The following is a 16674-nucleotide window of genomic DNA, read 5'->3' on the forward strand; positions in this document are numbered from 1 at the left end:
GGAACATTTGGCTGAAGAGTTGTAGTTCCTTAAGGCCCTGCTCTGTCTTTCAGTTGTGATAATGTAAAATTTTTGAAGCCTAAAGGGGCTGTCTTGGGGTGAACCAAAAGCTAATGAGTCCAAGTTCTAGGACTTCAGAAGAAAATGCAGACACGGGTATTTCAGACAACCCAGGCTTTTGAAAAGTCTCCTGGTAGGCACTGCCAACATTTATGACTTGTGGGATTCTAGGTATTCAGCTGTTCTTACAAACTGCCTTCTCTGCATCCATTAGGTTACCACTATTTGCCCTTCTGTGACTGTTGCAGTTTCAAAGGTTTTTTCCCAATGTACTTGCTTGTTAGGTGGAAAGGAGAAACAGCTGCCACAATTCTTCTGTTATCAGTTTACTTCCGTCTGCTGTAGGTAACTGGTTTTTCTAACTGGTTTGTTTACTTTGTAAAATTTCTGATGCTTGATCTCCTGGAGCTTTCACTGTTCTTGGAGATGTGCCTCATCATGCTTGCTAATGAGAGCAGCTCTTCCTGCTCTGGATGTACATACTAACCCTGAATTATTTTAAAGCTAGGAGAAAAGTGTTTAAGGTCTTTAAATACTTTAGATAGTTGGAAAGGCATCCTGAAATTCAGATTACGTGATCACCAGCTGGTCACTGTTCATCTAGAAATGCAAGACTTGCATCAGGTCAAGGTCTGATCTCTTCTCCTTTTCTTTGTTGGCTAAAATTGCCTGTGGAAACTGTATCTGCTGCAACAGATTGTAATTATTGTTTCCCATGATTAATGGTGCTCATGTGAGTGAAATAGCCTTTGATGATGCTTGGAGGCAGAACAATCAGTGCCGTAAAGGAAAAGGGGAGGCTGAAGACTGAGATGACAATGTCTACAAAACCTTTTTTGAAAAGTTCTTCTTTCATGTTTAGAACCAAAACAGACTTTAACTGGAAAAAAAAAAATCTACTCTGCTTGGCATTTTGCAATATTGTGGCACTGGGAAAAGTCCACTTATAATGCTCCTGGAAAAGGCAAAATGGAATGGAACTGTTGGTGATGCACTAGTGCCCAGGGTGCTGGCCATGCTGGGAGCCACAGCGGGTGGCTGGGTGGGAGCATCGTGATCCCACCAGGGAGCTGAGTGGGGTGAGGTCTGGCCTCCTCCATATGTAAGTGGTTGTGTCAGTCTTGATAGAACTGTGCCTGTAACAGTTCATACCACTTTTTTTTTTAAAGAGCAATGATATATGTGTTTAGCTCCAGTGTGGCAGAAAGCTTTCTCTTTCAACACATTTTAAAGCTCTAGTGATTGAACAAGTGTATTACAAAGAAAAAAGTGCTGATCAATTTACAAACAATGTTATATCAAACTTGTAGGACACTAAACAAATAGATATGTATACATGTAAAACTGCACGTACTAATGTGGTTGAGCAGTTCTAGTAGGACATTCTTAATTAAAAATGATGCATTGAAGGAGTGAAATCTATAAAAGATACAAGAATTTCTTTAATAAATGATCTGTTTTTCTCTACTGAAAATGCTAAAATACTTCCTGTGTCTTCTCAAAGTTGATGACATTAGTATATCTGTCTGGAAGTTTAATACAGACTAAGCTATCTTGGCTTTACTTGTACCTGTATGTATAGCCATTTGTTGTTCCCTTGTTACCACACCAGACTCCAGTCCCTGCTTCGCATTTATGCTGCATATAAAATGCACATTCATTGTTCTTGATGCACATCTGGTTGCACTTCCTTAGAATAAACTCTTTGCTGCTTAAAATGGCTCCTGTCTATTAGATATTATTCAGTAGTAACTTATAATTTTATTTGGAAAATAAATCCTAGTGTTCCAGATTTTTTTTTCCCTAGCTCATTGCAGGTCCTTCATGTGCTAAAATCAGATTGTGCTTGAACGTGCACCCTAAGTGCCAATAGCTCAAGGTTATGTATTTTCTGGGAATTAGACGTCAATTTATTCCGCCAAATATTGTATAAACATTCTCAGTATCTGCTAAGAAGCATGACCTTTTTGGTATTGTGTATTATCTTGCCACTTTGGATCATTTGTTCTTTTAATTTTTTTATATTTTGTGTCTGGGCAATGTAAAGGTAATATAACTTGATGTAATGCCTCAGGGCCTCAAAAGATTAACATTTCAGCTTTGTGTTGTCCTTTATTTTCGCCAGCAAGCACTTGTCCATCTAAGATTAAATGTATATAGGTATGCAGATTATCTGATGTTCAAGGAGTGTAATGACATGTACAAAAGCTAGGGAATGCTGGAATTCACTTTGTCTCTTTATGTATGGATACAAGAATATTATTTTTAATTATGAGAGCTGTTTTCTCTAGAAATGGCCTCATTTGCTGCATAAATACAAAACAAAACGCAACAAACAAACAAAAAGAAAACACCCGCTAGCCTTCATTTAATGAATGAAGTACTCATTCCTTGTACTTGAATGTATGGCCAAACCCCAGCCTCTATTCTTGTCCCAGCCCTTGCTCGTTTGCTTCTATTTATTTCTGCTCAGATACCATCTCCTGAGCCATGCAGATCAGTTGAGTCTCACTTCCAGATTCTTTCTGTGGCTTTTTCATCCCATTTTAATGCTGACCCTTTTTGCCAATCAGATACAGGTTACACAGTGACTTGAACTCACTGTGGTGTAAAATCCCACCAGGGATGAGGGTGTTCCTATTGTTAGGAAGAGAGTGCTGTGTTTGAGAATGTGCCTGCTAAGCTGTGCATTTCTGTAGGGAAATGTGAACTGTAGATTTCTGCAAGCTGTTGCTAACTGATGTCAGTAGTTGTTTCAAGTGAAATGGAAGTGCCTCTCTTGCACTGCTGTTTTTCAAACTATAGGAGGTTCTGAATCTGTTTTTACAAAAAGAAGAAAACTTCAAAGCCCTAGAAGAACATAGAAGTTGGTACTGACTGCAGGGAGGGAAGAGAACAATTCCCTGAGCAGGAAAACAGACAAAATAAAAAGCCTGTTATTTTTATTTCCTGAAACACGTGAATGAAAGATACCAAAAATCCCAGAATCACCACTGTTGAAGTGCTTTAGGAGGTATGTCAAAAGAAATTTCAGGTGCTCTGCCTTTAGCAACCATAGTTCATGAAAGCTGTCTTTGAGATGTTGTTCAGTGTTTTATGGCCAGGCCCCTTGGTCAGATGCGTATGCTTGGCTCTCTGTGTGATACAGATCAAGGGCAAAGTGCCATGCAGCAGTTTTAGATTTATCAGTTCCTAAAACAGCCCTCTGCTGATGAGGTGTCTAGCATAATGCAGTGCTTTGTCACTTAATAGAATATTTTAAAAAAGGATTAAAAATTCGTAAAATTTAGAAGAGGCAGTAAGCTATAAATGTTTGGCTAGAATTTCCTAGATCAATCAGTTAGGCAACCAGACTAATGAACTCTGTTTCCAAGCGTGTTTTTTTTGTTTTTATTTTGTATTTATAAGTACTGCTGACATATCTCAAGTTAACAGCATTTTAGAAACTGAAGATCTTCACTGAACACATGTAGAACCAATGAAGACCTAGCAATATAGATCAATTTCTCTTGATTGTATTCTTTTACTGTTCAAGAAACTACACTCAGGTTCACAAGCTTGAGGGGCTGACCTGTGGGGCATCAAATAAATAGAGTATTGCTAAGGTTACCAAACACTCTATTTGAATAAACATCTGCTTCCAGCGCCATAACTCACATATGCTTTAGCAGAAGTGGAATTGCTCAAATCTTTGAGTACTTAAAATTCTTATGTTCCTGTTTCTCGTTAATTGCTGTGTGAGTGCAGCTTTCTGAATTGCGTATTTTCACCTAAGCTAAATTAATAAGCTTAATGCTGGAAACCTATCTGTTTGAAATTAAACTGTTTCCCAATACTTGCGTAGAGAAAAGAATATAAATCTCAAAATGCATTTTTTTTCTGAAGTCTTGGCATATATGTGCATCCAGCTTCTTTAGGAATGAGTCAAACATAGAAGCTGAACTGCTCACTTCTAATGACTCTTTTCTAATTTACTTCTTTGTTAGATCTTGGCTCATGAAACAAAGTCACAGCATGAATTTGTCCAATCCCCACAGTTTATTTCAATCCCTATTAATTCTTATCATGTATGTGTGATGGAGGGAGGGATCCTGTTGTCTGAAAACAGACATAAAACAGAGTACTGCAAGAATGAGAAAAAACCTTGGCTTTTAAAATTCATGCACCAAAGCACGAAACATTTGCCATTGTTTGAAAACTTCAAGGGAATACTGACCTGGCTTAGTGAAAGCAACATCAATTGCCCTGTTGAAACGAGCACAAATTGTTTTGATTCTGCCAGTTCAAAAGTAGCTTAATATCGAAAATGATCTATATAGTGTGGTAAGACATTATATGACTTCTTTTCCACTTCAGCATAAAGACAAGAAAGGGGAAGATAACGGTGCCAGAACACTGCTTAAAAAAAAAAAAAAGGCTTATTTATTCTAAATTCTTCTTTCTTTACTCATGGAACATGACCATAGGAGAGGATGTAAGAACAGTTGCTTAAAAAGATGGGACAAGAGAGGAACTCTGGGACAACTGATTGCCATAGCAAAGGATTGCAGCATGGTCTTTTCTGCTCCACATATGGTGCCTTAAACAACAATGTTGCAGTGTACTTTCTTGGATTTTATCCCTTTTGTTTTGCAATATGCAAGTCTTCAGAAACAGAGTATACCTGCTCTAGATAATGTCTAGTTATGTGACCTTAATGCAATTGAGATAATGAAACACCCAAAGGAATTTCCAGCAAGACTTACTCATTTTAGTAGTCTGACAAAAATCTGTTTCTAGAAGTTATTTATTCTTCTTCTTCCAGGCTTCAAAGAAGATGCAATAAATTGCCGAGGGTGGGGAGCAGAACATAAACATATGGATTAACATGTACTCTTAAAAGATACAATCACAGTGTTTTCCGTGGGATTAGATTTGGATTATTTTACTTATTTCCTGCCAGCTCACCAACTCTGATTTAGTAACACTTGGCATACCTTAGAACTATCTAAAATCAAGCTACAATTCTGAGTTTGGGAAGTGTGTGAAACATTAAATAACCCTGAGAATGAATTTCATTCTTTTTCCTTCATGATGGCCATATTGTGACCTAGGTATATTTTCCAAATAATCTCCCTGCATAGGTACTGTTTGTAGATGCTGATATTAGCGGAGAGGATAAGGGTGAAGTGCTGAAGGAAAGCTGCTGTTGAAGCATATGTGTTCAAGTGTCCCCACGGTTTCCTTTTTTTATCAGAGTGCTGACACATACTCCAAAGGTTCAGCGTATATGATGTGTCATTTGCTGAATCATTGTACTCTCACTCTGTGAAAGAATAATGATAGTCAATATGATATTTGTTGTTCTGATTAGGGAGAGACATAAGTGATTTCCCTGAGTGCCTTCATTCATTTGTCAGTCTACTTGAGCTGGACAGACTTAGCATAGCTGGAGGTGACCTGATTTTGATCCCTGCCAAATTCCATTGACTGTGATAAAAGGAAGTGCTTCAGGAAATGTGTAGCTGAGTGGCGGGACGTAATTACTCTAGCCACTCAAGCTAGTTATGCTCAGCTTGTTTAGTGATTTATCTTATTTTCCTGCAAATTTCCAGTGGAGTGATTCATTGTACACAGTAGAAGTTGCACAGACTATGTAGAAGTAGGAGCAAAAGTCTTTTGACTATTTCGTAATGTAATTCTATGTCCTGTCTAGCCATAATATTTAAGATCTTAATTTGGGAGGGTGATCAGTAAGAGATGTGTAATGAGGTATCTGATGGCTATGTATTCTTAAAATTGTCTGATTTACTGATGAGAGAGACTGTCTGATTCTGGCTGTAACTGGGAGTGACATCCTTGCTCCTGGTACAGAATCACCCTGCTGTGAATAGCAATTCATAAATTCACTGATTAAAAGAATGTCAAAAGTGCTTTTTCCAAGAAGTGCACTTACTGAAGACTGTTAATTTACAGTGACTTTGTCAACATTCAGTCAAGTTACCAGCTAAATGGTTTTGTCAAATCTCACAGGCTTTACATATGGTTCTGCTTTTAAAAAATAAATAGATAGAATGAAGGACTGTAAAAATGGTATCATCAGTTCAAACGACTGTTGCTTTCCCTAGAACAGACCAATTCATTCAGGACTGTAAGAATCATTGTGACTTTGCAATTCATACAGCACATTCTGTAAGAAAGCCAAATTTTGACACCCTAACTGCAAGCATTTAATTGGATGTAGTTTTGTGGAGTTGAATAAAGATCTCCCATGCTACCCTGTGGTCGCTTCTAGCTGTGGTTTGTGAAGATCCATTAGCTACATGGTAATTCCAAGAAAAAATCTTGGAATTCCTGGAAAAATTTTGGGAAATTGTAACCACACTCCTCTTTTAAAGAAAAACGCCTCTATCCTGGAAAAGGGTTGTGGCTTAACAAAGCATTTCCTTGTTAGTTTAAATGCTTTCTAAACTATGTGCTGCTTTTGTGGAGCTCCTTTTTGGTTGCTTGACTGCAATGCTTTGAAACACGAGCTGAATTCATAGTTATAAATTCCCGAGGTGGTGGAAAGGTAGGTATTATGACAGTGATGATAAATCCCTTTTGTCAATCTGTTCCATAGTGAATAACTCTGTTGACGATGTAAAATATTGTAAAGAGAATCCTAGTCTTCCTCCACCTCTTCTCAGCCTCCTGATTCATGATCCAGTTCTGTAAGAAGGCAAATGCTTGTTCTTGTCCCTTGGCAGCTTCCCTGCAGTTATTTGTCTAAAAAAGCTGTGTGCCTTGCTTTTATGCTTAACACCTGGGTATACTCCAAAATGCCCAACGGATTCTGAGCTGGGTCATCCTGTCTCTTTATGACCTGTTTCAGTTCTCTGTGCACTCTGGAGAATTTTTATTTCATGTACTCTGGGGGAAAAAAAAAAAAGTGGTTGCAAAATATGATGCTATATCCTCCTGCCAGAATTTGAGCTAAATCAGTGGTTAAGAAAGAAGTTCCTCCCAAGCTGTTGATGCAGGTTGGTGGTTCATCAATGAATCCTTTCATTTGTAAATAAAAAAAATTCTAAATGTAAGGTGTTTGGAGGTGGTGGTAAACTCTTAGTTTGTAGCAACAACATAAGTCTTTCACATAGTTTAAAATACAATCTTAACAGGGTCCAGAGTCAGCAAAGCCCTGTAAACAGTTTCAGTCTGATAAGGATATTCGCAAGTGAAACAGGATGGATTAAGTTCGTGCTAAAAATACAGCACGTCTGTACATGTTTTTTTCTGAATAGAGAGGAGTTCGCTGTTAGAGAACCTCAGGACAGTTTTATCACTGCTATGCAAATGTTGGGAAGTAGGTGGAAGAGCTCAATGTTTATTCTTTTCACGATCAGCCAGATGCAGGCTTACCTTCTCACCTGGAGTTGATTTCAGTTGTACTTTTTTTTTAATAGGTTGAGTAAGTCAAAAACCTTTCTTCTGTAGCCTACTGATCAGAAATGGCTCTTCCTTTTTATTGTTAGAAGCCCCATCTGTGGTTCCAACCACTTGCTTTCAGGTGTCAGAAGTTACTACAATTAATAACTTTTCCAAGGTTGTGATTGTTTTTTAAACAAAGTTAATTTATTTTTAGTTATGCAGAATTTTAATCCTATACTGTCCTCTTATAATGTTCGTGCTGGAGTGAATGCTTGATTTTACCAATATCCTCATGAATTTCTGCCAAAGAGAACCTAATTTTATGGCTGCTCTACTTAGTTGCTATACTGTCACTGTGGTTCAATGTTTCATTTCACTACCAAGGCTGTAACTCAGAATCTGAGATTTCACTAAAGAGTGAAATCGTTTTCAGATCTCACCAAATTAAATCAGATAAACTGTGGCTGAGTGAATAGAATGAATATGAGTAAAAATTTTCTTTGTGAAGGACTATATATTTCTACAATTCCATGAATGCTTTGGTTGTCTGATGGGAAATTGTTTAATTGCAGGCAGGATAATTTTTCCTTCCAGAAAGTGATGAAGGCATCTTCATCATGCATGTGTATACACTGAAATAAATAAATATTAAAAAAAAATATATATTAAAGATCATAAATTCATTTTGTTACTCATCTGAATATGTTACTTCAAGTTTAAAGTAGGCATACGTATTTTTAGTGTCATAGTTCAATTTACTGTTTCAGATTATAGAGAATGATCTGTTAAATTGTTTTAATCAAAGATTGGGAAGAAAAATTGAAGTCTTATTTTTACTGAAATGACTCAAAAATAGGTATATAGTGTCTATATAACATATATACCAAAGACTTACAGTGTATAGATATTTCAACTTTGGTTTCATTGTATGTCCCCAGGCAGAATGCAAGATCAAAGGTAATATTAGCAACATACAGAAACTGCTTTGAGAGTCATCTTTGTGAAGCTCTCTCTAAAATACTTTCATTTGGGAAGAAAATTGCAAGTCCTACACTACCCTTGAAAAGACATGAGCCCTCTGAGATCCAGAGCGTATAAGCAGTCATAGGAGTTGCTCTTCCAGCCTGGTGTTCAGTACAGAGCTGGCAGCAGCACCAAAGGATCATTTGTATGGATATCCTTTCCCTCCCTTGGCATGCTGCAGTGCTCTGTCTGTTGGGAGGATATCCTTAAGAGCACATCCTCAGAGTGGACTATCGCAGTTTGTGCTTCTCTATGCTTATGAGACCTGTCCTGAAGATCACACGCTGAACTGAAGATAATTACGGTTTCTTTACAAGAGAGGGCACCTCCCTAACTTCCTGTCTTGAGGGATATGTGAACATTTTGCTGACATCTTTGGTAACAATTCAGATGTTTTGAGTGCAAATAATATACTTTTTTTTTTAAGGTGGTTGCATCAAAACAGATCTATATCTGCATCTACTAATCCTAGGATCTTACACAGTTCATGTTTCTTCTCTCCTTACTTTGAAGAATCCTGACATAGTTGAGGTGCTGGAGATGACCTCAAAGCCACTAATTAATATTTCAGAATGTTAATGGCATAGCGTTAAGAAGAAAGTGGGTTACTAAAGGAATAGCAGCAATCATTCAGTAACTGAAGATGGACCACAACTCTGCTGTAAATGTGAATTTTGACACGACATTACCATCTCCACCCCTGCACCCCCAGTATCCAGCAGAAAGAGAAATCATTGCATTCCTGAAATTTGGCACACTTCTTAGCCTAGAGAAGATTTAAAAAGCAGGGAAGCAAATTTAAATCTGAGAGGAAGAGGGGATATGAAGTTTCAGTGGCTTTAGGACTGGCAGGATTTGAGCACTGGATTATAAAAATTTAGTTGCCTTTTTAGTTTTATTGCCACACCACAGTGGTAACTGACTGCAAGCATGGGAAATGCAGTATACCTTAAATCTTGAGACAGATTGTACTGGCCTGTGATATACTTCAGCTAGAAGATAAATGCTCTGTGTGGGAATTGTACGTGCCCAGTGCAGGCTGAATCTTCAAGAAAGTATGTTTAATAATTACAGCCTTCAGAGAATAAGTATGTTTTTGGAGGCCTTATTTAAGTGAAATTTTGTGTGCAGACTCAGAATCGAATTCAGATGCTTGCTTCATGATTATTAATTTTCAGCCAAATTATTGAATATTTGTCAAACTCTAGAAGGAGTTAAAGAAGTATGAAATGCTGGGGAATGCGATTTGAAGGAATTCCAATGCTAACAGGCCTGAGAGGACATAAAGAAGTTTGTTATTCTGATCTAATTCATTAGATGACTCTCATGGTGTCAAGCGTGCATTTGCTTTGACTAAAACTCTTGATAGTCTTTTTTTTTCTTCTGTTCTTTAGAGAATAGGGATGTGGGTGATGGGGTCATGGAAGCATGTGTGGTTTTCTCTAGGTCCTGGCATCCTCAACTGAGATTGTACTCTTTGTACTTGATGTATTGTGATAAAAGAAGATGATCACTAGTTCAAAGACCTGATGAGAGATGTACATGATCTATCATCTTCCTCAGTCTACAGATTGTAGAGAGGGACAATCCATAAAAATGACATGTTCACATACCTGCTTAATTGTGAAAGCTATGCACTAGATCTTGGGAGAACTGAGACCACTTTCATGTCAGGACTCTTCTTCTTCCCACAGTTGCTTTCAGTCCTTTGTGAGAAATCCTCAAAATAAGGCTCTTCAGATGACAGGGATTTTCAGACAATCTATGATGTCATCAGAAAGAAAGCAAGCTTCCCATGATTTAGTATAAGTCATGTCACTTCAGCATTAAACCTCCATCATTGACCAGATTAAAATAAACATATAAAAAATGTCATTGCAATTTTATTTTTAAAAAACTTCATGTGTTTTTTGGCTTGTAATATCAGTAGCACATCTTGGCTGTATTATATTGGTCTTGCAGAGGAGAAACCCATTTTAGAATTTTGGGAAAAGGTTAAGAGGCTATAAAAAGATTGTTTTTGAGTGTATAAAGATCATTATTTGTTCTTATAAACACTTCTAGATTTAAACTGATCTTCTAAATCCAGCTGCTGGGTCATGGAAAAAAAGTTCTTTCATGGTAGAAGAATCAGGAAAAAATGTAGAAGAGGAGGGTGAGAGTGGGTGTGTTTGGTTGAATTGATTGGAGATTTCCTGAGGTCGCACAGTGCAGGGATTATGAGCAGGACAGGATATTGGAAGGCCATGAGAAACATAAGGGACAGTGCTTGCATCTGCTGAGGATCTGTACAGTTAGACTGATTGAAAAGGGAAGACCAAACTTTATTTTTGTCTCTTTTTGTTTGTTTGTTGTTGTGTTGTTTTGTTTTTGTTTTCTGTTCCTTTTGAACCTCATTTTTTTTGAGACTTTTTTTTTAGAAAGATTAGTCATGCTGTGACGTTGACAATAATTTCCTGGGAGTTCTGGGACTTTCTGGGTGTTGCAACCTTACGTGTTTGTTATGAAAGTATTTTATTTATGAAACATCTTAGCGTAGTCAAGTCAGTTCTGTTGTTGAGCCAAATCTACACTCTTCTCCACATGAAACTACTCTTGTAATACTATGTCACTTTCTCCTCTTTAAATATTCTTTCGGACGATCATGATTTGTCTGTTATAGAACAAATAGCTTATATTTTACTGGATGGAATTTTGAAGAAGTTGCAGAGGAAACTTAATGTGGTTGAAAGTTGCCCAGTTTTTCACTGTTACTGTGTACAGATGTGTCATACATCTTAAATGCTCATGTTTTGATATTGGAGGAAAAGGAAGTTACAAGATAAAAAATAGTTCATATACTTTTAAGGAGAAGCTCTACCCCCAAACCACTAGGAAAGAATCAGTTTCAGAGATACCAACTCTTTTAAAAGTCCTGTATTTATTTATAATGTACATAATCACAGAATGGCCTGGGTTGGAAGGGATCTCAAGGATCATGAATCTCCAACCCCCATGCCAGGCAGGGCCACCAACCTCCCCATTTACTAGACCAGGTTGCCCAGGGCCCCATCCCACCTGGCCTTGAACGCCTCCGGGGATGGGGCATCCGCAACCTCTCTGGGCAGCCTGTTTCAGCACCTCACCACTCTCCTTGTAAAGAACTCCCCCCTAACATCCAACCTAAATCTTCCTTCTTTCAACTTAAAACTTTTCCCCTTTGTCCTGCTGTTATCTACCCTTTGAAAGAGTTTAATCCCTTCCTATAGGCTCCCTTCATGTTCTGAAAGGCTGCAGTGAGGTCACGTCGTAGCCTTCTCTTCTCATATGCATTGTGTTCCTGAGAAATATCATTGGGGAAAATAAATATTTGGTACAGAATGCAATGTAATTAATGTTAAAAAGTGTTATGTACAAGTTAAATCACCAGCAAACTTTTCTCCACAACTGTCTGCAACATACCTGCTGTCTGCATTTACTGCAGCAAGTACTGTTTAGTTTTCAGAGTGAATATCTGCTGTGTTTTATGATATAATAATAAATTATTATTATATATAATTATTATATTATATATAACACAGTACTCAAATGTACTGTGAGCAGATACAGAATATCTTAGTGAACTTTGTTTCAGATCCAAATTTTCGTCCAGGGTAGACAACATTTTTGAATCATGGGGATAGTTTAGTCTTGATGGGGGCTTCACCAGGTAATCTGTCTACTGGAAGTAGGGCTAGCTGGATTAATCACTTAATCAGACAATTAAAAACTTATTAAAGCAGTGTAATTTTGTTTCTAACTTACTAAAATGCTTTAAGAGAACTCGAAGTGAAGGAAATTAAAAAAAGAGTCTTGATAGAGTAACAGCTTATTGTCAGTTAAATGGATGCAGTAGATAAAAGTGAAATATTGAATTCTGAGATAGGAACCTTCAGTATGGATTTTCTACATGACCGGAAAATGCCCTATTTTGAGTGAAGTGGAATTGTCAGCTAATTATTGCTATAAAGACAAAAACTATAAATGTTTGGACTGAGGATGTTAACACTGTTTTTTGAACCCTCCTGACATCTATAGGAACTATGTCCTATGCAACTAAATCTAATTCTCTTTACAGTTTCAATGGTATAAATGTTCTAAATTTTATTTCAAATCTACTTGGTTGTATATTTTTAATCGGCTGTGTTTCTTTGTAGTGGTGACTGTAGATGTATAGAACTCTGTCTGTTGAAGAAGGTAGAGAAAGTTATAGAAACGATGCTACTCAGAGCTGTGGATTTTTGAGGAAATGATATATTGCTAAAATCACCCCCTGGGTGAAGCAGAAATTCTGTGTGGAATTTTCTTCTGAGGACAGTTATTTCCTCCCCTCATGTGTAGTAATGTTTTCTTAGCAAATTAAAAGTATGGAATTTTTGGAAGCCTGTCTGTATCATTCATTAAAACGTCGGCTCAAATTCTCATACTGAACTTGTTGCTTCCATCAAAGTTTGAAGTGATTTTTCCTTAGGAGCCATCAAAGGACTGCTTTTCTAAATAGCTGCAAATGCCCTTGAGTTCTGTCAGAAGGAGCTGGTACCATGTTTGCATACAACTTCTGAAATACCGCTCAAAAATATTCTCAGTGAGAAAGCGTTGTTTTCATCCTTGTTTCAGACTTACAAAAATACCCGTGTTCAGTACAGCACAAGAAGCAGGGAGGACTGACTGCTTGTCAGGCTAAGAAGGAAATCTCAAGCAAGACTTGGAGGATTGCTTGTTCTGATATTTTTCATTGCAGATCACTTGCATTGTGGTACCAAGAATTTTTAGCATGCGTTAGGAGCAGCTGTATGCCTGCCTTTCTGTCTGCACAGTCAGATTGGACTTGCAGGGTTTTGGTATTACAAATCTCAGCTGGTTTGTTTGTCATAACACAGCTGGGCTTCTCAAGTTTGCAGTTGAAATTACTGCAAGCAGTGGAATGGTATGCTTCTTTTCACAGCTTCATGCTGCATTTCACAGGAGCTTTTAAGTTTTGCTATTTACAGTTTATTTTTTTATTTTTATTTTTATTTTTTTTTTTGAGGTATAGATGCAAGAACAGATAGATGTTTGTTTATTTGCATAAGAGGAGTTAGTCACTTTCTGGAGCCAAAACCTCAGGGGTGGGCGCTGCTTGACCTCAGTGACTTTAAACTGTCCTAGCAATGTAAAAAAGCTGTTTGTCTGAATTCGTTTTTTTATTTTGATATGCTGCGTTTTCTGTTGTTGTTTTTGTTTTAGAGATGCTGACTGCAATAGAGCACAAAACATGGTATGATTGTCAGCAGCAAGCTAGTAAACATACACAACTCTGCCTGTACAGAAAAAAATAAAGGACTCAACAGAGATTAGATATTGGTTGAGAAATTTACCTTTCTTCCTCCTTCCCCAGGCTCAAATTTAGCCAAATGCCTTTCCTCCCCCTTTCCTAATTTCAACTTCTCATTTTCCTTATGGGTTACACTTAGTCCTCCATTGAGGTGAGGAATGGTGCAGGAGCCTGAGTTTGTGCACATAGATTTTGGCCTGCTGCTCTCTGCTCCTTGTTAGTCTGCTGTTTTCTGCTCTTTTATTCTGTATCTGTCCTCTTGTACAGCTCCTCAGAACTATCCCGTCTTGGGTGTCAGCCGGGGAACTCCTCCCTGAGCATGCAGTGCTCCAGGCCCTGGCCAAGGTAGTCCCATCGTTTTGACACAGAGTGTGGGTTGCATCTTGTGCATGCTGTTGAAGGCAATTCATTTTATATCACAACTAACAATGTTCAGTGAACATAAGGAATGGCTTCTCAACCTACTTAGAGACTTGTCTGCAAATGGAAGTGGCCTGAGTTCTATTCCTTACCCTGGCTAATATTTAATTACTTTACTTTGCAGAGTAGAAGATCTTTAGCAGTGGAGGCTGAAAGAGGCTTGGCTGAGTGACTACTGAAAGGATACCTGAGAGGTAGGAGACCATCATCCAAATCTTTGCAGTGAATTCAGACGTGAGTGATTTCAGCTCAAATCTTCCAGTTCCCATGCAAATGCTTTCTAGTCTAGCTAGTTAACAAAGTGCTATTGGCAACCACTATGACTGTCTGGTTTAATTGCTGATTTTGAGGAGATGTCTAGAGGAAGCCCAAAATATTTAAGGAATGCCAACATCACAAGAATAGAATTGTGCAAGTAAATTTCATGCCAAGAAGGGATGTGCTAGTGTTTTCAGGCAAAAATGAGGTGAATGGCTACTCCCGATGTTCTGAGATGCGCTATTGGCTGTAAAGGCTTAAAATCCTGTTCCAAGGACTGATGGGTACGAGTTTACATATGGGACTCATTTAATATCTTCATATTAAAATAAACTACAAAGGACTATGGAAGAATAGAGTCCTTTTGAGAAGGCTGGATTGCGAACTACTCATGGTCCCAGATAGTTCTTGATTAAAAGAGCCTCTTGATATCCCTATTTCTTGGTAAGATATTTTATCAGGCATAAAAGAGTTGCTGAAGATATAGTTTATTTCATCTCCTCTAAAAATGTCTGGCAAAGACTTTTGTGTGGGGGTGAGTTTGTTCTTCGGAACTGCTTTGCATTTATTAGGTTTTCCACCTTGTAAGTATAGCTTTAAAAAATGATAAGATATCAGTGTTATTGTTCAGAACATTGTGGTAGCTGCAGTTCAGTGTGCTGGGGGCATAAACACTGCTTCTGTCTGTTGAGGGTGACAGAGGCAATGCAAGTTTGTGATCTCTTTCTGATATTCTGTGGTGAATTTGCATCTGTATTTTTAAGTTGTTTGTTAGAATACCTTTTACTCTTATTCTGGTATACCACAGAGAGAGACATCTCTTTTTTTCCTTGGATAGAATATGCCGGTTCTGATTGAGCTACGTTTAAAGAATATACTAATTTTCAAACCACTCACATAAAAGTAGTACTCTATCATGGGTATGCCTTGTTATTCTTACAGTAGATACATATTTCATCAAGGTAATTGTACCCCATGTTCAGATCTTTCTTTGAATGAATTTTGTGCAATGCTGAAGACTGCTACTGATAAAACTGAGCTTTAAAACACCTACTTAACTGTGCTGATATCTATAGGTCTACTTATGTAATTAAGATTGAGCATGTGATCCAGTATTTTGCTGGACTCAGGTCAAAATGCTCAGTGCTTTGCATCTTGACTTATTAAACATGGATAATACAAGTTTTAAATCTTAATTTAATGATTATCTGGACAAGACAAGATTCCTATCTGGTAATCCAGGCTGCTTGTGATCTTCTGTTTAGATTCCAGTGCAGTGTTTGCTTGTGTATAGTCAGAAGTGCATCAGGGCCACTTACATAGCAGTAAAAGAAGGGCCACCCAAGTCATAGGATAATGCATGAACAATGCACTTAACTAACAGATTTAACTGATTTTTAGAAAAATCCTTACAGTGTATCATGTATAAGTGCACACATGTCTGATACCTAGCATGACTCATGTTTAGTTATTAATACAATCTCGGAGATAAGGTATTTGACAAGAACAAGCTTTTATACGTGCTGAAACTAAGATGGTTATATAATATAAGTAGTAGCAAACAACTTTTACAAAGCCTCACGGAAACCATTCAGCAGTGGGAACTAGATGCCAACTTCATTATCACCTATAAGGAAGCAAACAATGGAGCTTTGTAGGCTCACAGGCTGTGTTTGAAACAGGAGTTTTAAGAGTCAGCAGGTAAACTCAATCATTCTAATGCCTGTCAGATGGATATGTCTGTTAACAAAGCAATTAACTGTATTTTAAATGCTAGTTAAAATTTCTTCAAGGTATACTTATGGGTTGAACATAGGAGGATGCAGTGAGCCAGGCAGTAATGTTGGCCATGTTAAAATTGTCTTAACCACTCGTCTCAGGACGTTTTACCATGGAAGTAAATGTTCTTATGTGTATTTTACGGACCTGGAAATGAACAATTTAGGAGTCGCAATCAAAGGGAACAGTAACATTTTAAGCTAAGAAAAGAAAGTGCTAGAGAGAGAGAGATGAAGTGCTGGAAATGGTTTTTGATTGCAGTGTTTTTATGGGTAAAATATTCTGATGAACCTACCGTTGAATAACTAATGATGTTGCAATTTACCAAGTTTTTTTCATAAACTAAAAAGCACTGGTGAGAGTTTATTCCTACATTTCTCTTCAACACTTTTAAGAAAGATCTTTTTTTTTCT

General features: G+C 37.6%; 1 long non-coding RNA gene across 6 annotated transcripts in view; it reads left to right on the forward strand.

Annotated features, from left to right (window-relative positions):
- LOC107053494 overlaps positions 1–16674 on the forward strand; it is a 236712-nt gene that overhangs the window by 91700 nt on the left and 128338 nt on the right. For all 6 annotated transcript variants that reach the window (XR_005860233.2, XR_003075261.3, XR_005860234.2 and 3 more), the window contains one exon: positions 14349–14418. This is a non-coding gene — a long non-coding RNA (uncharacterized LOC107053494). The remainder of the gene's footprint in view (positions 1–14348; positions 14419–16674) is intronic.

Source organism: Gallus gallus, chromosome 5 (assembly GCF_016699485.2).
Source record: "Gallus gallus isolate bGalGal1 chromosome 5, bGalGal1.mat.broiler.GRCg7b, whole genome shotgun sequence".
Taxonomy (NCBI): Eukaryota; Metazoa; Chordata; class Aves; order Galliformes; family Phasianidae; genus Gallus; species Gallus gallus.